This window comes from Trichomycterus rosablanca, unplaced genomic scaffold, assembly GCF_030014385.1.
Source record: "Trichomycterus rosablanca isolate fTriRos1 unplaced genomic scaffold, fTriRos1.hap1 scaffold_397, whole genome shotgun sequence".
Classification (NCBI taxonomy): Eukaryota; Metazoa; Chordata; class Actinopteri; order Siluriformes; family Trichomycteridae; genus Trichomycterus; species Trichomycterus rosablanca.
Genome location: NW_026947225.1, coordinates 1 through 19,959, shown reverse-complemented (window position 1 = coordinate 19,959; position 19,959 = coordinate 1). Strand labels below are relative to the sequence as shown.

Here is a 19,959-nt window from a genome sequence, read left to right as displayed (position 1 = left end):
CTCTCCTTTTCTGTATCTTTGTTTTCAGTCTCATTTGTATTGTCCATGTCCATTCTTTCTTCTTCCACCTCTCTTTCCGCGCAGTTGTCTGTCATAGGATCTGTTTGTTGTTCTGTGTCCATTTCTTGTATTTTTTGAGCACTGGTGTACTCATCTTTTCCTTTGTTGTCCTCCTGATTATGTAGTTTCTCCTCTTCTTCTTGCGTTGTCAATCTTTCGTTATTGCTCTCCTCTTCTGTTTTTCTGTGCTGAATGTTGTGTTCTTTTCCTTCCCCGTTCTCTTGTTCTTTTTCTTTCTCTATTTCTTCTTCATCCGTACATGTACAGCTTATTAGGGCATGGTTACAGTCTGGACATTTAATTGCTTTACAGTATTTAGCAAAATGCCCTTGCTCCATACATTCCCGACACACTAGATTTGGACAGTCTTTTATTAGGTGTCCTGTTCCTGCACACAATCTGCATAGTCTTATCTGTCCATCATGTATCACTCTGAAATATTGTAATCCCTCCGCCGTTTCAATTTTTGTGCTGTATGGTAGTGATGTTATTTCTTTGGGGAATTTAACTTTTAAAAACCGAGTCCCATCCGCTATTGTTGTTCCCGGATAAAATCTTCTCCTTATTGGTAGACTTGGTGTTACTCCCCATGCTAAAAGTTTATCTAAAATAATCTTGTCTTCCAAGTATGCCGGTAAATTTAAAAAGGATACAGTCATTTCACTGCAACAAAGTCTTCTTATGTCACATAATCTTCCTTTTATCATTAATCCATCCAGTAGTTTTAGACAATCTTCTTCAGTTTGTAGTGTCGCCTCGAATTCTTTGTTTTGTCTGTATCTGACGGCCAGCAGCTTTCCAAAACCAATCTCTTCGTTTATTGCTTTTATTATTTCGGTTGCCGTAACTTCTTGCAGGTTACTTACATCCACAATTATCGTAGCTTCTTTCTTGTATTCGTACCTTTGCTTTTGTGTGTTACTTCTTTTTTCTTTTTGGTATCCTTTCCTTCCATCGTGCATTTCTCTTGTTTCAAGATCCATTTCCTTTCTTTCGTCGTTAATCTTTTCCGTAGTCGTTTGTTCCTCGCTGTTTTCGTTATTCTTAGGTCCGTCCGCGTTCTGCTTCTTGTTTAAATCAAAGTCCTTCTCTCGTTGTCCATTGTCCGTTCCGAGTTCTTTATCCGTAGAGTAGTCCATTGTGCAAAAAGAGATGTTCTCCCCAAGTCACCAAAGTGCTGGGGAGCTTCCACTGCAGCAAAGTCTGTGTTTGTTTGGCGTATAGAGTTGTTATTAATCCAGATAATAATTGAAGAAAAATACCAAACAATGTGGGAGAGCCTTTCTCCCCCGTCTGCACCTTGTACTTCCTTCTCACTCCGTGGGCGTGGTCAGGCGTTCCCAAGGTGGTTTGGCCGTAAGCGAAAGAAGCTGGATTTAAAGGCCTGTTATAGCTAGTCAGCCAGCTATCTGAGTGCTAGCCAGCTATCTGGGCTGGAATTACATTGGAAGGCCTTTCATAGATTAGATAGATAGATAGATAGATAGATAGATAGATAGATAGATAGATAGATAGATAGATAGATAGATAGATAGATAGATAGATAGATAGATAGATAGATAGATAGATAGATAGATAGATAGATAGATAGATAGATAGATAGATCCTTTATTATGCTAGCTAACTGCTAAATGACACTTCATGAATGGGGCTGAAACCCAAAAATAAAAAGCTTACAGCACTCAGTATTCCCAGGCAGTCTCCCATCTAGGTACTGACTGAGCCCAACCCTGCTTGGCTTCTGAGATCGGACGAGATCAGGCGTTCCCAAGGTGGTTTGGCCGTAAGCGAAAGAAGCTGGATTTAAAGGCCTGTTATAGCTAGTCAGCCAGCTATCTGAGTGCTAGCCAGCTATCTGGGCTGGAATTACATTGGAAGGCCTTTCATAGATGGATAGATAGATAGATAGATAGATAGATAGATAGATAGATAGATAGATAGATAGATAGATAGATAGATAGATAGATAGATAGATAGATAGATAGATAGATAGATAGATAGATAGATAGATCCTTTATTATGCTAGCTAACTGCTAAATGACACTTCATGAATGGGGCTGAAACCCAAAAATAAAAAGCTTACAGCACTCAGTATTCCCAGGCAGTCTCCCATCTAGGTACTGACTGAGCCCAACCCTGCTTGGCTTCTGAGATCGGACGAGATCAGGCGTTCCCAAGGTGGTTTGGCCGTAAGCGAAAGAAGCTGGATTTAAAGGCCTGTTATAGCTAGTCAGCCAGCTATCTGAGTGCTAGCCAGCTATCTGGGCTGGAATTACATTGGAAGGCCTTTCATAGATAGATAGATAGATAGATAGATAGATAGATAGATAGATAGATAGATAGATAGATAGATAGATAGATAGATAGATAGATAGATAGATAGATAGATAGATAGATAGATAGATAGATAGATAGATAGATAGATAGATAGATAGATAGATAGATAGATAGATAGATAGATCCTTTATTATGCTAGCTAACTGCTAAATGACACTTCATGAATGGGGCTGAAACTCAAAAATAAAAAGCTTACAGCACTCAGTATTCCCAGGCAGTCTCCCATCTAGGTACTGACTGAGCCCAACCCTGCTTGGCTTCTGAGATCGGACGAGATCAGGCGTTCCCAAGGTGGTTTGGCCGTAAGCGAAAGAAGCTGGATTTAAAGGCCTGTTATAGCTAGTCAGCCAGCTATCTGAGTGCTAGCCAGCTATCTGGGCTGGAATTACATTGGAAGGCCTTTCATAGATTAGATAGATAGATAGATAGATAGATAGATAGATAGATAGATAGATAGATAGATAGATAGATAGATAGATAGATAGATAGATAGATAGATAGATAGATAGATCCTTTATTATGCTAGCTAACTGCTAAATGACACTTCATGAATGGGGCTGAAACTCAAAAATAAAAAGCTTACAGCACTCAGTATTCCCAGGCAGTCTCCCATCTAGGTACTGACTGAGCCCAACCCTGCTTGGCTTCTGAGATCGGACGAGATCAGGCATTCCCAAGGTGGTTTGGCCGTAAGCGAAAGAAGCTGGATTTAAAGGCCTGTTATAGCTAGTCAGCCAGCTATCTGAGTGCTAGCCAGCTATCTGGGCTGGAATTACATTGGAAGGCCTTTCATAGATAGATAGATAGATAGATAGATAGATAGATAGATAGATAGATAGATAGATAGATAGATAGATAGATAGATAGATAGATAGATAGATAGATAGATAGATAGATAGATAGATAGATAGATAGATAGATAGATAGATAGATAGATAGATAGATAGATAGATAGATAGATCCTTTATTATGCTAGCTAACTGCTAAATGACACTTCATGAATGGGGCTGAAACTCAAAAATAAAAAGCTTACAGCACTCAGTATTCCCAGGCAGTCTCCCATCTAGGTACTGACTGAGCCCAACCCTGCTTGGCTTCTGAGATCGGACGAGATCAGGCATTCCCAAGGTGGTTTGGCCGTAAGCGAAAGAAGCTGGATTTAAAGGCCTGTTATAGCTAGTCAGCCAGCTATCTGAGTGCTAGCCAGCTATCTGGGCTGGAATTACATTGGAAGGCCTTTCATAGATTAGATAGATAGATAGATAGATAGATAGATAGATAGATAGATAGATAGATAGATAGATAGATAGATAGATCCTTTATTATGCTAGCTAACTGCTAAATGACACTTCATGAATGGGGCTGAAACTCAAAAATAAAAAGCTTACAGCACTCAGTATTCCCAGGCAGTCTCCCATCTAGGTACTGACTGAGCCCAACCCTGCTTGGCTTCTGAGATCGGACGAGATCAGGCATTCCCAAGGTGGTTTGGCCGTAAGCGAAAGAAGCTGGATTTAAAGGCCTGTTATAGCTAGTCAGCCAGCTATCTGAGTGCTAGCCAGCTATCTGGGCTGGAATTACATTGGAAGGCCTTTCATAGATTAGATAGATAGATAGATAGATAGATAGATAGATAGATAGATAGATAGATAGATAGATAGATAGATAGATAGATAGATAGATAGATAGATAGATAGATAGATAGATAGATAGATAGATAGATCCTTTATTATGCTAGCTAACTGCTAAATGACACTTCATGAATGGGGCTGAAACTCAAAAATAAAAAGCTTACAGCACTCAGTATTCCCAGGCAGTCTCCCATCTAGGTACTGACTGAGCCCAACCCTGCTTGGCTTCTGAGATCGGACGAGATCAGGCGTTCCCAATTTCTCTTTTTTATTAACTTTTTTTACAAAATATCATTGTTTACAGACAGTTTTTAAAACAAAACACGTTACATAATATACATTTTTAAAAATTTCAGGTACATTTTTATTAAAGTGATCTAAAACACATTTTTAAAAACATGCACATTTCGATAGCTTGATTCTCAGTCCGTTCCAGGTTGGTTCCATAAAAGAGCTTTGTGTTACAAAGAGGTTTTCAAAAGTTTCTATTTCGTTTATCCTTTTAAAATGTTCAAAAAATAAATTAAAAAAATATTCAAATTTTTTTTCAAAAAGTACACACAATTTTATGTGGATGTTATTATATTTTTCTATGTTTCTTCTCGTGTATATTGTGTATTTTGCTATTATTAAAATTGTATTTAAAATTGTTGTATTTTTGCATTTTTGATGGTATCCGAATAAAAAGCTCATTTCCCACTGCCTATTGTCTATTTTTTCTTCTGTCAATTCGCTTATCATTCCCTTTAGTTTATCCATAAAACATTTTATTTCTTTACATTCTAAAAACATGTGTCTAAAATCTTCTGTTTTATTCTCTTTGCATAGTGTACAGTTTGGGTTGTCTTCCAATCCGATTTTGTGTAATTTTTCTCTGTCATATATACAATTGTGTTTAAGATAAAAGTTAAAATTTTCTAGTATTAAAAGTTTGGGACCTTTATATGTTTTCCATATCTCGTTTTCCTCTAGTTCTGGGTATATTTTTCTCCAATGCGCATTTGCTTTGGGTTTTACCCACGCTTTATTGACAAATATGTCATTAAACGTTCTCAAGGAGCAGCTGTTTAGATCGTTTTTTTGATTGCCTACTTTTACTTCGATTTTCATCCTTTCATTTCCTTCTTTGTTTTCTATTCTTTGTAACCATTCTTTGGGTATTGCTTGTTTTAGCGTTTCATATTGTTTTTCGATGATATCTGTGTTTATTGTTTTATCTTTTCCTTCCAAGAAGTCAATTATTGCCTGTGTTGGGAGAAATCCTGGTCTATATTCGTACAAGACGTCTTTAATTTGTTTTATTTCTGCTTCGTACCAATGTTTAAAATACGGTGTCTTTTCTTTAAAACAGATCTGCTTGTTTAAAAAAATGGGTTGCTCTAAAAGATTTTTTCTCCCTTTTATTTTGTATATTATATTCTCCATAAAATCCCCCCACGCTCTAAAAACCTCTTTGTAAAACTCTGGAACGTTTTGAAACATGTTTTCTTTCAATTCCATGCATAAAATATTCTCATTCATTTCCCCTCCAGCACATTTATTTATATAAAAATTAAAAACCCATTTCCATATTTGTTCTTCTTCGTTCAAAAATTTTTTAATTATTTTAACTCTTAGGCTCTGTTTTCTAATAAATAAATCTAAAAGTCCCAACCCTCCTCCTTCTTTTTTCCCAATTATAGTGTCGTAAGCTATTTTAGCCGGTTTTCCGTCCCATAAAAAATTTAAAACTGAGCTTTTAACTCTTTTTAAAACCCACATCGGGATGTTGACGACCCCCGCCGCATACCACATTTTGGATAAAAATAGTGCATTTAAAACTAAAACTTTACCTTTTATATACAAGTTCCTTCTTTTCCACATGTTTAGTTTTCTTTGCATTTTATCTAAAGTTTCTTCCCATATAATATCCGTTATTTTATTTTCATCTTCTCCTATGTTTATTCCTAGAATTTTTATTTTTTCCTTCACCTCTGTAAAAGCTATATTTACTGGTAGTATTTCTGCATCGCTTATCCTCATGTATTGCGTTTTTTCTTTGTTCACAAAAGCTCCCGATCCTTTACAATATTGATTTAACACATGTATCGCCCTGTTTACGCTTTCTGTGTCTTTCAGTATGAGGGTGGTGTCGTCAGCATATTGAAATATTTTTTCCTGATTTTTGTTATTTTCTATATTTATTCCTCTTATTCCACTACTTGCTTTTATTGCTAGACCTAACGGTTCAGCGACCAGTGAGTATAATAATGCTGAGAGTGGACATCCTTGCCGTATGGATCTTGATAACTGAATAAAATCCGTTAGGTACCCGTTCACTTTTATACAGCTATATGAATTCATGTAAAGACATTTTAACCATTTTGTAAAATCATTCCCAAACCCAAACCGTTTTAATGTTTCAAATAAATAATTGTGGTTTACTCTATCAAATGCTTTCTCAAAGTCTATGCTTATTAGATACCCTTTGGTTTTTTGTGTTTTCATATACCATATTGTGTCCCTTATGTTACTAATTGTATCTGAAATGTCTCTATTTAATACGCCATATGCTTGATTGGTTTCTATTATACTAGGCAGTACCGTTTTTAGTCTATTTGCTAGTATCTTTGCTAGTATTTTATAATCTGTATTTAGCATGCTTATTGGCCTATAATTTTTTAAGTCCGTCTTGTCTCCTTTCTTCTTATATATTAATTTAATCAAACCTTTTTTCATCTGTTGCGAGACTTCTCCTATTTTGTGTATTTCATTGAATAATTTAGATAAAATTGGCACTAAAATGTCTTTAAAAGTTTTATAAAATTCTATTGTTAACCCATCTAGACCTGGACTTTTTTTATTTTCCATTCTGTTCATCGCTTCTTCTATCTCTTTTTCCTCAATTTTTTGATCACACATCTTTTTGTCTTCTTCCTGTATTTTTGTTTTGATTTGTGTTAATAAAAATTCTTTTCCTTTTTCATCTATCTCTGTTTTTTTGAATAGGTGTGTATAAAATCTATGTATTTCTTTTAAAATTCCCTCTGTTGTTTTGATCTCTTCTCCATTTTCTGTTTTTAATGCTTTTATTTCGTCTGTTTTTTGCCGTGCTTTCTCTAGCTCAAAAAAATATTTTGTGCATCTCTCCCCTTTTAACATATATTCTGCTTTACTTCTAATCATTGCCCCTTTGTATCTTTCCTCTTCTAATTTTTTTATTTTTTCTTCTAGTTTTAAGATTTCTTTTATGTCTCCTCTTCCGCTTTCTACTTTTTTAAGTTCTTTTTCTAACTTTTCTTTTTTCCAGTTTTCTAGTTGTCTTTTGATTCGTTTGATTTTAGTTCCGTATTTTATTGTATATTTTTTAATATCATATTTTATGTTATCCCACCATACTAGAATTTCTTTATCATATAAAACATCTGTTTTGCTATTTTCGATTATGTTTTTTATTTCTGTTTTAAAAATCTCATCTTTTAGATGATCTGCATTAAAAATCCATACTCCCGGTCCTCTTATCATTTCATTAAAATCTATTTTTATGTTTATAAAATTGTGATCACTAAAATTATATTTTCCATATTCCACTTTTTCTATATATTGCTTCATATTGTTGGGAACTAACACAAAATCTATTCTGCTTTGTTTTCGTTTATCTAGGTACCATTCTTCTCTGGAGTATATTCTTTCTTCTTTATTCTTTTGTCTCCATATGTCTTCTAGACTATGTTTTATCATTAACGCTCTTAACTGTTCTCTTCCTGTATCCGATCTAAACACCATTTGCTCATTTATGTCCAGTTTATTTAAAACCGTATTAAAATCCCCTATTAATATCGTTTCTTTCCATTTTTCCATTAGTAAACTAAGTTTTTTAAAAAAGCTTTCTTTTTCATTAACATTGTTTGGTGCGTGTATTGTACATATGTTGATTTGTCTATCTTTATATTCTGCCGTTATGGCTAAAACTCGTCCCTTTTCATCTGCGTATATTGTCTTGACATTTTCTAAAATATCTTTTTTAATTAAAATAGCTACCCCTCCTCTTTTATTGTCTTGACTATTATGTATAAAAATACCGTTCCATTCTTTACTTAAACTGTTTGCTGTTTTATTGTCCCAGAATGTTTCTTGTATACATAATATATCTGTTTTTTCTGTTATATGTAAAAGTCTTTTAAAATTTGTATAATCTGAGAGACCCCTTGTGTTTATCGATGTTATAAAAAGGGTACTCATTAAAAACGGAAAGAATAAAAAAGATAAAATTATTTTGTTCATTGTATTATTCTAATAGTTCTTCAGTTAAAATATCGAACATACCGGTTCTTTCTAACCATTTGTCTTTTGAAGTCTCTCTTCTTTTTCTTTGTTTTTCCAGCGCACCGGCAAGATTTGGTTGAAATTTTACTTTCCTTTTAGTCCCTTCGGCTCCTTTGTTCTGTTGCTTTTTACTTCTCTCCTTTTCTGTATCTTTGTTTTCAGTCTCATTTGTATTGTCCATGTCCATTCTTTCTTCTTCCACCTCTCTTTCCGCGCAGTTGTCTGTCATAGGATCTGTTTGTTGTTCTGTGTCCATTTCTTGTATTTTTTGAGCACTGGTGTACTCATCTTTTCCTTTGTTGTCCTCCTGATTATGTAGTTTCTCCTCTTCTTCTTGCGTTGTCAATCTTTCGTTATTGCTCTCCTCTTCTGTTTTTCTGTGCTGAATGTTGTGTTCTTTTCCTTCCCCGTTCTCTTGTTCTTTTTCTTTCTCTATTTCTTCTTCATCCGTACATGTACAGCTTATTAGGGCATGGTTACAGTCTGGACATTTAATTGCTTTACAGTATTTAGCAAAATGCCCTTGCTCCATACATTCCCGACACACTAGATTTGGACAGTCTTTTATTAGGTGTCCTGTTCCTGCACACAATCTGCATAGTCTTATCTGTCCATCATGTATCACTCTGAAATATTGTAATCCCTCCGCCGTTTCAATTTTTGTGCTGTATGGTAGTGATGTTATTTCTTTGGGGAATTTAACTTTTAAAAACCGAGTCCCATCCGCTATTGTTGTTCCCGGATAAAATCTTCTCCTTATTGGTAGACTTGGTGTTACTCCCCATGCTAAAAGTTTATCTAAAATAATCTTGTCTTCCAAGTATGCCGGTAAATTTAAAAAGGATACAGTCATTTCACTGCAACAAAGTCTTCTTATGTCACATAATCTTCCTTTTATCATTAATCCATCCAGTAGTTTTAGACAATCTTCTTCAGTTTGTAGTGTCGCCTCGAATTCTTTGTTTTGTCTGTATCTGACGGCCAGCAGCTTTCCAAAACCAATCTCTTCGTTTATTGCTTTTATTATTTCGGTTGCCGTAACTTCTTGCAGGTTACTTACATCCACAATTATCGTAGCTTCTTTCTTGTATTCGTACCTTTGCTTTTGTGTGTTACTTCTTTTTTCTTTTTGGTATCCTTTCCTTCCATCGTGCATTTCTCTTGTTTCAAGATCCATTTCCTTTCTTTCGTCGTTAATCTTTTCCGTAGTCGTTTGTTCCTCGCTGTTTTCGTTATTCTTAGGTCCGTCCGCGTTCTGCTTCTTGTTTAAATCAAAGTCCTTCTCTCGTTGTCCATTGTCCGTTCCGAGTTCTTTATCCGTAGAGTAGTCCATTGTGCAAAAAGAGATGTTCTCCCCAAGTCACCAAAGTGCTGGGGAGCTTCCACTGCAGCAAAGTCTGTGTTTGTTTGGCGTATAGAGTTGTTATTAATCCAGATAATAATTGAAGAAAAATACCAAACAATGTGGGAGAGCCTTTCTCCCCCGTCTGCACCTTGTACTTCCTTCTCACTCCGTGGGCGTGGTCAGGCGTTCCCAAGGTGGTTTGGCCGTAAGCGAAAGAAGCTGGATTTAAAGGCCTGTTATAGCTAGTCAGCCAGCTATCTGAGTGCTAGCCAGCTATCTGGGCTGGAATTACATTGGAAGGCCTTTCATAGATTAGATAGATAGATAGATAGATAGATAGATAGATAGATAGATAGATAGATAGATAGATAGATAGATAGATAGATAGATAGATAGATAGATAGATAGATAGATAGATAGATAGATAGATAGATAGATAGATAGATAGATAGATAGATAGATAGATAGATAGATAGATCCTTTATTATGCTAGCTAACTGCTAAATGACACTTCATGAATGGGGCTGAAACCCAAAAATAAAAAGCTTACAGCACTCAGTATTCCCAGGCAGTCTCCCATCTAGGTACTGACTGAGCCCAACCCTGCTTGGCTTCTGAGATCGGACGAGATCAGGCGTTCCCAAGGTGGTTTGGCCGTAAGCGAAAGAAGCTGGATTTAAAGGCCTGTTATAGCTAGTCAGCCAGCTATCTGAGTGCTAGCCAGCTATCTGGGCTGGAATTACATTGGAAGGCCTTTCATAGATGGATAGATAGATAGATAGATAGATAGATAGATAGATAGATAGATAGATAGATAGATAGATAGATAGATAGATAGATAGATAGATAGATAGATAGATAGATAGATAGATAGATAGATAGATAGATAGATCCTTTATTATGCTAGCTAACTGCTAAATGACACTTCATGAATGGGGCTGAAACCCAAAAATAAAAAGCTTACAGCACTCAGTATTCCCAGGCAGTCTCCCATCTAGGTACTGACTGAGCCCAACCCTGCTTGGCTTCTGAGATCGGACGAGATCAGGCGTTCCCAAGGTGGTTTGGCCGTAAGCGAAAGAAGCTGGATTTAAAGGCCTGTTATAGCTAGTCAGCCAGCTATCTGAGTGCTAGCCAGCTATCTGGGCTGGAATTACATTGGAAGGCCTTTCATAGATAGATAGATAGATAGATAGATAGATAGATAGATAGATAGATAGATAGATAGATAGATAGATAGATAGATAGATAGATAGATAGATAGATAGATAGATAGATAGATAGATAGATAGATAGATAGATAGATAGATAGATAGATAGATAGATAGATAGATAGATAGATAGATAGATAGATAGATAGATAGATAGATAGATAGATAGATAGATAGATAGATAGATAGATAGATAGATAGATAGATAGATAGATAGATAGATAGATAGATAGATAGATAGATAGATAGATAGATAGATAGATAGATAGATCCTTTATTATGCTAGCTAACTGCTAAATGACACTTCATGAATGGGGCTGAAACTCAAAAATAAAAAGCTTACAGCACTCAGTATTCCCAGGCAGTCTCCCATCTAGGTACTGACTGAGCCCAACCCTGCTTGGCTTCTGAGATCGGACGAGATCAGGCGTTCCCAAGGTGGTTTGGCCGTAAGCGAAAGAAGCTGGATTTAAAGGCCTGTTATAGCTAGTCAGCCAGCTATCTGAGTGCTAGCCAGCTATCTGGGCTGGAATTACATTGGAAGGCCTTTCATAGATTAGATAGATAGATAGATAGATAGATAGATAGATAGATAGATAGATAGATAGATAGATAGATAGATAGATAGATAGATAGATAGATAGATAGATAGATAGATAGATAGATCCTTTATTATGCTAGCTAACTGCTAAATGACACTTCATGAATGGGGCTGAAACTCAAAAATAAAAAGCTTACAGCACTCAGTATTCCCAGGCAGTCTCCCATCTAGGTACTGACTGAGCCCAACCCTGCTTGGCTTCTGAGATCGGACGAGATCAGGCATTCCCAAGGTGGTTTGGCCGTAAGCGAAAGAAGCTGGATTTAAAGGCCTGTTATAGCTAGTCAGCCAGCTATCTGAGTGCTAGCCAGCTATCTGGGCTGGAATTACATTGGAAGGCCTTTCATAGATTAGATAGATAGATAGATAGATAGATAGATAGATAGATAGATAGATAGATAGATAGATAGATAGATAGATAGATAGATAGATAGATAGATAGATAGATAGATAGATAGATAGATAGATCCTTTATTATGCTAGCTAACTGCTAAATGACACTTCATGAATGGGGCTGAAACTCAAAAATAAAAAGCTTACAGCACTCAGTATTCCCAGGCAGTCTCCCATCTAGGTACTGACTGAGCCCAACCCTGCTTGGCTTCTGAGATCGGACGAGATCAGGCATTCCCAAGGTGGTTTGGCCGTAAGCGAAAGAAGCTGGATTTAAAGGCCTGTTATAGCTAGTCAGCCAGCTATCTGAGTGCTAGCCAGCTATCTGGGCTGGAATTACATTGGAAGGCCTTTCATAGATTAGATAGATAGATAGATAGATAGATAGATAGATAGATAGATAGATAGATAGATAGATAGATAGATAGATAGATAGATAGATAGATAGATAGATAGATAGATAGATAGATAGATAGATAGATAGATAGATCCTTTATTATGCTAGCTAACTGCTAAATGACACTTCATGAATGGGGCTGAAACTCAAAAATAAAAAGCTTACAGCACTCAGTATTTCAGTATTCCCAGGCAGTCTCCCATCTAGGTACTGACTGAGCCCAACCCTGCTTGGCTTCTGAGATCGGACGAGATCAGGCGTTCCCAAGGTGGTTTGGCCGTAAGCGAAAGAAGCTGGATTTAAAGGCCTGTTATAGCTAGTCAGCCAGCTATCTGAGTGCTAGCCAGCTATCTGGGCTGGAATTACATTGGAAGGCCTTTCATAGATAGATAGATAGATAGATAGATAGATAGATAGATAGATAGATAGATAGATAGATAGATAGATAGATAGATAGATAGATAGATAGATAGATAGATAGATAGATAGATAGATAGATAGATAGATAGATAGATAGATAGATAGATAGATAGATAGATAGATAGATAGATAGATAGATAGATAGATAGATAGATAGATAGATAGATAGATAGATAGATAGATAGATAGATAGATAGATAGATAGATAGATAGATAGATAGATAGATAGATAGATAGATAGATAGATAGATAGATAGATAGATAGATAGATAGATAGATAGATAGATCCTTTATTATGCTAGCTAACTGCTAAATGACACTTCATGAATGGGGCTGAAACTCAAAAATAAAAAGCTTACAGCACTCAGTATTCCCAGGCAGTCTCCCATCTAGGTACTGACTGAGCCCAACCCTGCTTGGCTTCTGAGATCGGACGAGATCAGGCGTTCCCAAGGTGGTTTGGCCGTAAGCGAAAGAAGCTGGATTTAAAGGCCTGTTATAGCTAGTCAGCCAGCTATCTGAGTGCTAGCCAGCTATCTGGGCTGGAATTACATTGGAAGGCCTTTCATAGATTAGATAGATAGATAGATAGATAGATAGATAGATAGATAGATAGATAGATAGATAGATAGATAGATAGATAGATAGATAGATAGATAGATAGATAGATAGATAGATAGATAGATAGATAGATAGATAGATAGATAGATAGATCCTTTATTATGCTAGCTAACTGCTAAATGACACTTCATGAATGGGGCTGAAACTCAAAAATAAAAAGCTTACAGCACTCAGTATTCCCAGGCAGTCTCCCATCTAGGTACTGACTGAGCCCAACCCTGCTTGGCTTCTGAGATCGGACGAGATCAGGCATTCCCAAGGTGGTTTGGCCGTAAGCGAAAGAAGCTGGATTTAAAGGCCTGTTATAGCTAGTCAGCCAGCTATCTGAGTGCTAGCCAGCTATCTGGGCTGGAATTACATTGGAAGGCCTTTCATAGATTAGATAGATAGATAGATAGATAGATAGATAGATAGATAGATAGATAGATAGATAGATAGATAGATAGATAGATAGATAGATAGATAGATAGATAGATAGATAGATAGATAGATAGATAGATAGATAGATAGATAGATAGATAGATCCTTTATTATGCTAGCTAACTGCTAAATGACACTTCATGAATGGGGCTGAAACTCAAAAATAAAAAGCTTACAGCACTCAGTATTCCCAGGCAGTCTCCCATCTAGGTACTGACTGAGCCCAACCCTGCTTGGCTTCTGAGATCGGACGAGATCAGGCATTCCCAAGGTGGTTTGGCCGTAAGCGAAAGAAGCTGGATTTAAAGGCCTGTTATAGCTAGTCAGCCAGCTATCTGAGTGCTAGCCAGCTATCTGGGCTGGAATTACATTGGAAGGCCTTTCATAGATTAGATAGATAGATAGATAGATAGATAGATAGATAGATAGATAGATAGATAGATAGATAGATAGATAGATAGATAGATAGATAGATAGATCCTTTATTATGCTAGCTAACTGCTAAATGACACTTCATGAATGGGGCTGAAACTCAAAAATAAAAAGCTTACAGCACTCAGTATTCCCAGGCAGTCTCCCATCTAGGTACTGACTGAGCCCAACCCTGCTTGGCTTCTGAGATCGGACGAGATCAGGCATTCCCAAGGTGGTTTGGCCGTAAGCGAAAGAAGCTGGATTTAAAGGCCTGTTATAGCTAGTCAGCCAGCTATCTGAGTGCTAGCCAGCTATCTGGGCTGGAATTACATTGGAAGGCCTTTCATAGATTAGATAGATAGATAGATAGATAGATAGATAGATAGATAGATAGATAGATAGATAGATAGATAGATAGATAGATAGATAGATAGATAGATAGATAGATAGATAGATAGATAGATAGATAGATAGATAGATAGATAGATAGATAGATAGATAGATCCTTTATTATGCTAGCTAACTGCTAAATGACACTTCATGAATGGGGCTGAAACTCAAAAATAAAAAGCTTACAGCACTCAGTATTCCCAGGCAGTCTCCCATCTAGGTACTGACTGAGCCCAACCCTGCTTGGCTTCTGAGATCGGACGAGATCAGGCATTCCCAAGGTGGTTTGGCCGTAAGCGAAAGAAGCTGGATTTAAAGGCCTGTTATAGCTAGTCAGCCAGCTATCTGAGTGCTAGCCAGCTATCTGGGCTGGAATTACATTGGAAGGCCTTTTTTAGATCGATAGATAGATAGATAGATAGATAGATAGATAGATAGATAGATAGATAGATAGATAGATAGATAGATAGATAGATAGATAGATAGATAGATAGATAGATAGATAGATAGATAGATAGATAGATAGATAGATCCTTTATTATGCTAGCTAACTGCTAAATGACACTTCATGAATGGGGCTGAAACTCAAAAATAAAAAGCTTACAGCACTCAGTATTCCCAGGCAGTCTCCCATCTAGGTACTGACTGAGCCCAACCCTGCTTGGCTTCTGAGATCGGACGAGATCAGGCGTTCCCAAGGTGGTTTGGCCGTAAGCGAAAGAAGCTGGATTTAAAGGCCTGTTATAGCTAGTCAGCCAGCTATCTGAGTGCTAGCCAGCTATCTGGGCTGGAATTACATTGGAAGGCCTTTTTTAGATAGATAGATAGATAGATAGATAGATAGATAGATAGATAGATAGATAGATAGATAGATAGATAGATAGATAGATAGATAGATAGATAGATAGATAGATAGATAGATAGATAGATAGATAGATAGATAGATCCTTTATTATGCTAGCTAACTGCTAAATGACACTTCATGAATGGGGCTGAAACTCAAAAATAAAAAGCTTACAGCACTCAGTATTCCCAGGCAGTCTCCCATCTAGGTACTGACTGAGCCCAACCCTGCTTGGCTTCTGAGATCGGACGAGATCAGGCGTTCCCAAGGTGGTTTGGCCGTAAGCGAAAGAAGCTGGATTTAAAGGCCTGTTATAGCTAGTCAGCCAGCTATCTGAGTGCTAGCCAGCTATCTGGGCTGGAATTACATTGGAAGGCCTTTTTTAGATAGATAGATAGATAGATAGATAGATAGATAGATAGATAGATAGATAGATAGATAGATAGATAGATAGATAGATAGATAGATAGATAGATAGATAGATAGATAGATAGATAGATAGATAGATAGATAGATCCTTTATTATGCTAGCTAACTGCTAAATGACACTTCATGAATGGGGCTGAAACTCAAAAATAAAAAGCTTACAGCACTCAGTATTCCCAGGCAGTCTCCCATCTAGGTACTGACTGAGCCCAACCCTGCTTGGCTTCTGAGATCGGACGAGATCAGGCGTTCCCAAGGTGGTTTGGCCGTAAGCGAAAGAAGCTGGATTTAAAGGCCTGTTATAGCTAGTCAGCCAGCTATCTGAGTGCTAGCCAGCTATCTGGGCTGGAATTACATTGGAAGGCCTTTTTTAGATAGATAGATAGATAGATAGATAGATAGATAGATAGATAGATAGATAGATAGATAGATAGATAGATAGATAGATAGATAGATAGATAGATAGATAGATAGATAGATAGATCCTTTATTATGCTAGCTAACTGCTAAATGACACTTCATGAATGGGGCTGAAACTCAAAAATAAAAAGCTTACAGCACTCAGTATTCCCAGGCAGTCTCCCATCTAGGTACTGACTGAGCCCAACCCTGCTTGGCTTCTGAGATCGGACGAGATCAGGCGTTCCCAAGGTGGTTTGGCCGTAAGCGAAAGAAGCTGGATTTAAAGGCCTGTTATAGCTAGTCAGCCAGCTATCTGAGTGCTAGCCAGCTATCTGGGCTGGAATTACATTGGAAGGCCTTTTTTAGATAGATAGATAGATAGATAGATAGATAGATAGATAGATAGATAGATAGATAGATAGATAGATAGATAGATAGATAGATAGATAGATAGATAGATAGATAGATAGATAGATAGATAGATAGATAGATAGATCCTTTATTATGCTAGCTAACTGCTAAATGACACTTCATGAATGGGGCTGAAACTCAAAAATAAAAAGCTTACAGCACTCAGTATTCCCAGGCAGTCTCCCATCTAGGTACTGACTGAGCCCAACCCTGCTTGGCTTCTGAGATCGGACGAGATCAGGCGTTCCCAAGGTGGTTTGGCCGTAAGCGAAAGAAGCTGGATTTAAAGGCCTGTTATAGCTAGTCAGCCAGCTATCTGAGTGCTAGCCAGCTATCTGGGCTGGAATTACATTGGAAGGCCTTTTTTAGATAGATAGATAGATAGATAGATAGATAGATAGATAGATAGATAGATAGATAGATAGATAGATAGATAGATAGATAGATAGATAGATAGATAGATAGATAGATAGATAGATAGATAGATCCTTTATTATGCTAGCTAACTGCTAAATGACACTTCATGAATGGGGCTGAAACTCAAAAATAAAAAGCTTACAGCACTCAGTATTCCCAGGCAGTCTCCCATCTAGGTACTGACTGAGCCCAACCCTGCTTGGCTTCTGAGATCGGACGAGATCAGGCGTTCCCAAGGTGGTTTGGCCGTAAGCGAAAGAAGCTGGATTTAAAGGCCTGTTATAGCTAGTCAGCCAGCTATCTGAGTGCTAGCCAGCTATCTGGGCTGGAATTACATTGGAAGGCCTTTTTTAGATAGATAGATAGATAGATAGATAGATAGATAGATAGATAGATAGATAGATAGATAGATAGATAGATAGATAGATAGATAGATAGATAGATAGATAGATAGATAGATAGATAGATCCTTTATTATGCTAGCTAACTGCTAAATGACACTTCATGAATGGGGCTGAAACTCAAAAATAAAAAGCTTACAGCACTCAGTATTCCCAGGCAGTCTCCCATCTAGGTACTGACTGAGCCCAACCCTGCTTGGCTTCTGAGATCGGACGAGATCAGGCGTTCCCAAGGTGGTTTGGCCGTAAGCGAAAGAAGCTGGATTTAAAGGCCTGTTATAGCTAGTCAGCCAGCTATCTGAGTGCTAGCCAGCTATCTGGGCTGGAATTACATTGGAAGGCCTTTTTTAGATAGATAGATAGATAGATAGATAGATAGATAGATAGATAGATAGATAGATAGATAGATAGATAGATAGATAGATAGATAGATAGATAGATAGATAGATAGATAGATAGATAGATAGATAGATAGATAGATAGATAGATCCTTTATTATGCTAGCTAACTGCTAAATGACACTTCATGAATGGGGCTGAAACTCAAAAATAAAAAGCTTACAGCACTCAGTATTCCCAGGCAGTCTCCCATCTAGGTACTGACTGAGCCCAACCCTGCTTGGCTTCTGAGATCGGACGAGATCAGGCATTCCCAAGGTGGTTTGGCCGTAAGCGAAAGAAGCTGGATTTAAAGGCCTGTTATAGCTAGTCAGCCAGCTATCTGAGTGCTAGCCAGCTATCTGGGCTGGAATTACATTGGAAGGCCTTTTTTAGATCGATAGATAGATAGATAGATAGATAGATAGATAGATAGATAGATAGATAGATAGATAGATAGATAGATAGATAGATAGATAGATAGATAGATAGATAGATAGATAGATAGATAGATAGATAGATAGATAGATAGATAGATCCTTTATTATGCTAGCTAACTGCTAAATGACACTTCATGAATGGGGCTGAAACTCAAAAATAAAAAGCTTACAGCACTCAGTATTCCCAGGCAGTCTCCCATCTAGGTACTGACTGAGCCCAACCCTGCTTGGCTTCTGAGATCGGACGAGATCAGGCGTTCCCAAGGTGGTTTGGCCGTAAGCGAAAGAAGCTGGATTTAAAGGCCTGTTATAGCTAGTCAGCCAGCTATCTGAGTGCTAGCCAGCTATCTGGGCTGGAATTACATTGGAAGGCCTTTTTTAGATAGATAGATAGATAGATAGATAGATAGATAGATAGATAGATAGATAGATAGATAGATAGATAGATAGATAGATAGATAGATAGATAGATAGATAGATAGATAGATAGATAGATAGATAGATAGATCCTTTATTATGCTAGCTAACTGCTAAATGACACTTCATGAATGGGGCTGAAACTCAAAAATAAAAAGCTTACAGCACTCAGTATTCCCAGGCAGTCTCCCATCTAGGTACTGACTGAGCCCAACCCTGCTTGGCTTCTGAGATCGGACGAGATCAGGCGTTCCCAAGGTGGTTTGGCCGTAAGCGAAAGAAGCTGGATTTAAAGGCCTGTTATAGCTAGTCAGCCAGCTATCTGAGTGCTAGCCAGCTATCTGGGCTGGAATTACATTGGAAGGCCTTTTTTAGATAGATAGATAGATAGATAGATAGATAGATAGATAGATAGATAGATAGATAGATAGATAGATAGATAGATAGATAGATAGATAGATAGATAGATAGATAGATAGATAGATAGATAGATAGATAGATCCTTTATTATGCTAGCTAACTGCTAAATGACACTTCATGAATGGGGCTGAAACTCAAAAATAAAAAGCTTACAGCACTCAGTATTCCCAGGCAGTCTCCCATCTAGGTACTGACTGAGCCCAACCCTGCTTGGCTTCTGAGATCGGACGAGATCAGGCGTTCCCAAGGTGGTTTGGCCGTAAGCGAAAGAAGCTGGATTTAAAGGCCTGTTATAGCTAGTCAGCCAGCTATCTGAGTGCTAGCCAGCTATCTGGGCTGGAATTACATTGGAAGGCCTTTTTTAGATAGATAGATAGATAGATAGATAGATAGATAGATAGATAGATAGATAGATAGATAGATAGATAGATAGATAGATAGATAGATAGATAGATAGATAGATAGATAGATAGATAGATAGATAGATAGATAGATAGATAGATCCTTTATTATGCTAGCTAACTGCTAAATGACACTTCATGAATGGGGCTGAAACTCAAAAATAAAAAGCTTACAGCACTCAGTATTCCCAGGCAGTCTCCCATCTAGGTACTGACTGAGCCCAACCCTGCTTGGCTTCTGAGATCGGACGAGATCAGGCGTTCCCAAGGTGGTTTGGCCGTAAGCGAAAGAAGCTGGATTTAAAGGCCTGTTATAGCTAGTCAGCCAGCTATCTGAGTGCTAGCCAGCTATCTGGGCTGGAATTACATTGGAAGGCCTTTTTTAGATAGATAGATAGATAGATAGATAGATAGATAGATAGATAGATAGATAGATAGATAGATAGATAGATAGATAG

At 37.4% G+C, this 19,959-nt stretch overlaps 28 non-coding genes and 1 pseudogene across 28 annotated transcripts; all 29 read right to left on the bottom strand.

Annotated features, from left to right (window-relative positions):
• Window positions 1-1,730: 1,730 nt before the first annotated feature.
• On the bottom strand, window positions 1,731-1,849 carry LOC134307950 (5S ribosomal RNA). Its single transcript, XR_010010285.1, has one exon. It is a non-coding gene; the product is annotated as a 5S ribosomal RNA (ribosomal RNA).
• A 287-nt stretch (window positions 1,850-2,136) lies between these two features.
• On the bottom strand, window positions 2,137-2,255 carry LOC134307949 (5S ribosomal RNA). The gene has a single exon (XR_010010284.1). It is a non-coding gene; the product is annotated as a 5S ribosomal RNA (ribosomal RNA).
• Window positions 2,256-2,586: 331 nt separating this feature from the next.
• Window positions 2,587-2,705, bottom strand: LOC134307948 (5S ribosomal RNA). The gene has a single exon (XR_010010283.1). It is a non-coding gene; the product is annotated as a 5S ribosomal RNA (ribosomal RNA).
• Window positions 2,706-2,973: 268 nt separating this feature from the next.
• On the bottom strand, window positions 2,974-3,092 carry LOC134307962 (5S ribosomal RNA). The gene has a single exon (XR_010010296.1). It is a non-coding gene; the product is annotated as a 5S ribosomal RNA (ribosomal RNA).
• A 331-nt stretch (window positions 3,093-3,423) lies between these two features.
• LOC134307961 (5S ribosomal RNA) lies at window positions 3,424-3,542 on the bottom strand. The gene has a single exon (XR_010010295.1). It is a non-coding gene; the product is annotated as a 5S ribosomal RNA (ribosomal RNA).
• A 236-nt stretch (window positions 3,543-3,778) lies between these two features.
• On the bottom strand, window positions 3,779-3,897 carry LOC134307960 (5S ribosomal RNA). Its single transcript, XR_010010294.1, has one exon. It is a non-coding gene; the product is annotated as a 5S ribosomal RNA (ribosomal RNA).
• Window positions 3,898-10,221: 6,324 nt separating this feature from the next.
• LOC134307946 (5S ribosomal RNA) lies at window positions 10,222-10,340 on the bottom strand. The gene has a single exon (XR_010010281.1). It is a non-coding gene; the product is annotated as a 5S ribosomal RNA (ribosomal RNA).
• Window positions 10,341-10,635: 295 nt separating this feature from the next.
• LOC134307945 (5S ribosomal RNA) lies at window positions 10,636-10,754 on the bottom strand. Its single transcript, XR_010010280.1, has one exon. It is a non-coding gene; the product is annotated as a 5S ribosomal RNA (ribosomal RNA).
• Window positions 10,755-11,225: 471 nt separating this feature from the next.
• LOC134307944 (5S ribosomal RNA) lies at window positions 11,226-11,344 on the bottom strand. Its single transcript, XR_010010279.1, has one exon. It is a non-coding gene; the product is annotated as a 5S ribosomal RNA (ribosomal RNA).
• A 276-nt stretch (window positions 11,345-11,620) lies between these two features.
• LOC134307958 (5S ribosomal RNA) lies at window positions 11,621-11,739 on the bottom strand. Its single transcript, XR_010010292.1, has one exon. It is a non-coding gene; the product is annotated as a 5S ribosomal RNA (ribosomal RNA).
• A 284-nt stretch (window positions 11,740-12,023) lies between these two features.
• LOC134307957 (5S ribosomal RNA) lies at window positions 12,024-12,142 on the bottom strand. The gene has a single exon (XR_010010291.1). It is a non-coding gene; the product is annotated as a 5S ribosomal RNA (ribosomal RNA).
• A 296-nt stretch (window positions 12,143-12,438) lies between these two features.
• Window positions 12,439-12,565, bottom strand: LOC134307963 (5S ribosomal RNA; annotated as a pseudogene).
• A 487-nt stretch (window positions 12,566-13,052) lies between these two features.
• Window positions 13,053-13,171, bottom strand: LOC134307943 (5S ribosomal RNA). Its single transcript, XR_010010278.1, has one exon. It is a non-coding gene; the product is annotated as a 5S ribosomal RNA (ribosomal RNA).
• Window positions 13,172-13,479: 308 nt separating this feature from the next.
• LOC134307956 (5S ribosomal RNA) lies at window positions 13,480-13,598 on the bottom strand. Its single transcript, XR_010010290.1, has one exon. It is a non-coding gene; the product is annotated as a 5S ribosomal RNA (ribosomal RNA).
• Window positions 13,599-13,910: 312 nt separating this feature from the next.
• LOC134307955 (5S ribosomal RNA) lies at window positions 13,911-14,029 on the bottom strand. Its single transcript, XR_010010289.1, has one exon. It is a non-coding gene; the product is annotated as a 5S ribosomal RNA (ribosomal RNA).
• Window positions 14,030-14,285: 256 nt separating this feature from the next.
• Window positions 14,286-14,404, bottom strand: LOC134307954 (5S ribosomal RNA). The gene has a single exon (XR_010010288.1). It is a non-coding gene; the product is annotated as a 5S ribosomal RNA (ribosomal RNA).
• A 320-nt stretch (window positions 14,405-14,724) lies between these two features.
• Window positions 14,725-14,843, bottom strand: LOC134307953 (5S ribosomal RNA). Its single transcript, XR_010010287.1, has one exon. It is a non-coding gene; the product is annotated as a 5S ribosomal RNA (ribosomal RNA).
• A 299-nt stretch (window positions 14,844-15,142) lies between these two features.
• On the bottom strand, window positions 15,143-15,261 carry LOC134307942 (5S ribosomal RNA). The gene has a single exon (XR_010010277.1). It is a non-coding gene; the product is annotated as a 5S ribosomal RNA (ribosomal RNA).
• Window positions 15,262-15,556: 295 nt separating this feature from the next.
• Window positions 15,557-15,675, bottom strand: LOC134307941 (5S ribosomal RNA). The gene has a single exon (XR_010010276.1). It is a non-coding gene; the product is annotated as a 5S ribosomal RNA (ribosomal RNA).
• A 295-nt stretch (window positions 15,676-15,970) lies between these two features.
• LOC134307940 (5S ribosomal RNA) lies at window positions 15,971-16,089 on the bottom strand. The gene has a single exon (XR_010010275.1). It is a non-coding gene; the product is annotated as a 5S ribosomal RNA (ribosomal RNA).
• Window positions 16,090-16,364: 275 nt separating this feature from the next.
• On the bottom strand, window positions 16,365-16,483 carry LOC134307939 (5S ribosomal RNA). Its single transcript, XR_010010274.1, has one exon. It is a non-coding gene; the product is annotated as a 5S ribosomal RNA (ribosomal RNA).
• Window positions 16,484-16,778: 295 nt separating this feature from the next.
• LOC134307938 (5S ribosomal RNA) lies at window positions 16,779-16,897 on the bottom strand. Its single transcript, XR_010010273.1, has one exon. It is a non-coding gene; the product is annotated as a 5S ribosomal RNA (ribosomal RNA).
• A 283-nt stretch (window positions 16,898-17,180) lies between these two features.
• Window positions 17,181-17,299, bottom strand: LOC134307937 (5S ribosomal RNA). Its single transcript, XR_010010272.1, has one exon. It is a non-coding gene; the product is annotated as a 5S ribosomal RNA (ribosomal RNA).
• Window positions 17,300-17,578: 279 nt separating this feature from the next.
• On the bottom strand, window positions 17,579-17,697 carry LOC134307965 (5S ribosomal RNA). The gene has a single exon (XR_010010298.1). It is a non-coding gene; the product is annotated as a 5S ribosomal RNA (ribosomal RNA).
• Window positions 17,698-18,000: 303 nt separating this feature from the next.
• Window positions 18,001-18,119, bottom strand: LOC134307951 (5S ribosomal RNA). Its single transcript, XR_010010286.1, has one exon. It is a non-coding gene; the product is annotated as a 5S ribosomal RNA (ribosomal RNA).
• Window positions 18,120-18,426: 307 nt separating this feature from the next.
• LOC134307964 (5S ribosomal RNA) lies at window positions 18,427-18,545 on the bottom strand. The gene has a single exon (XR_010010297.1). It is a non-coding gene; the product is annotated as a 5S ribosomal RNA (ribosomal RNA).
• Window positions 18,546-18,836: 291 nt separating this feature from the next.
• Window positions 18,837-18,955, bottom strand: LOC134307959 (5S ribosomal RNA). The gene has a single exon (XR_010010293.1). It is a non-coding gene; the product is annotated as a 5S ribosomal RNA (ribosomal RNA).
• A 291-nt stretch (window positions 18,956-19,246) lies between these two features.
• Window positions 19,247-19,365, bottom strand: LOC134307947 (5S ribosomal RNA). The gene has a single exon (XR_010010282.1). It is a non-coding gene; the product is annotated as a 5S ribosomal RNA (ribosomal RNA).
• Window positions 19,366-19,668: 303 nt separating this feature from the next.
• LOC134307936 (5S ribosomal RNA) lies at window positions 19,669-19,787 on the bottom strand. The gene has a single exon (XR_010010271.1). It is a non-coding gene; the product is annotated as a 5S ribosomal RNA (ribosomal RNA).
• Between the last annotated feature and the right edge of the window lie 172 nt (window positions 19,788-19,959).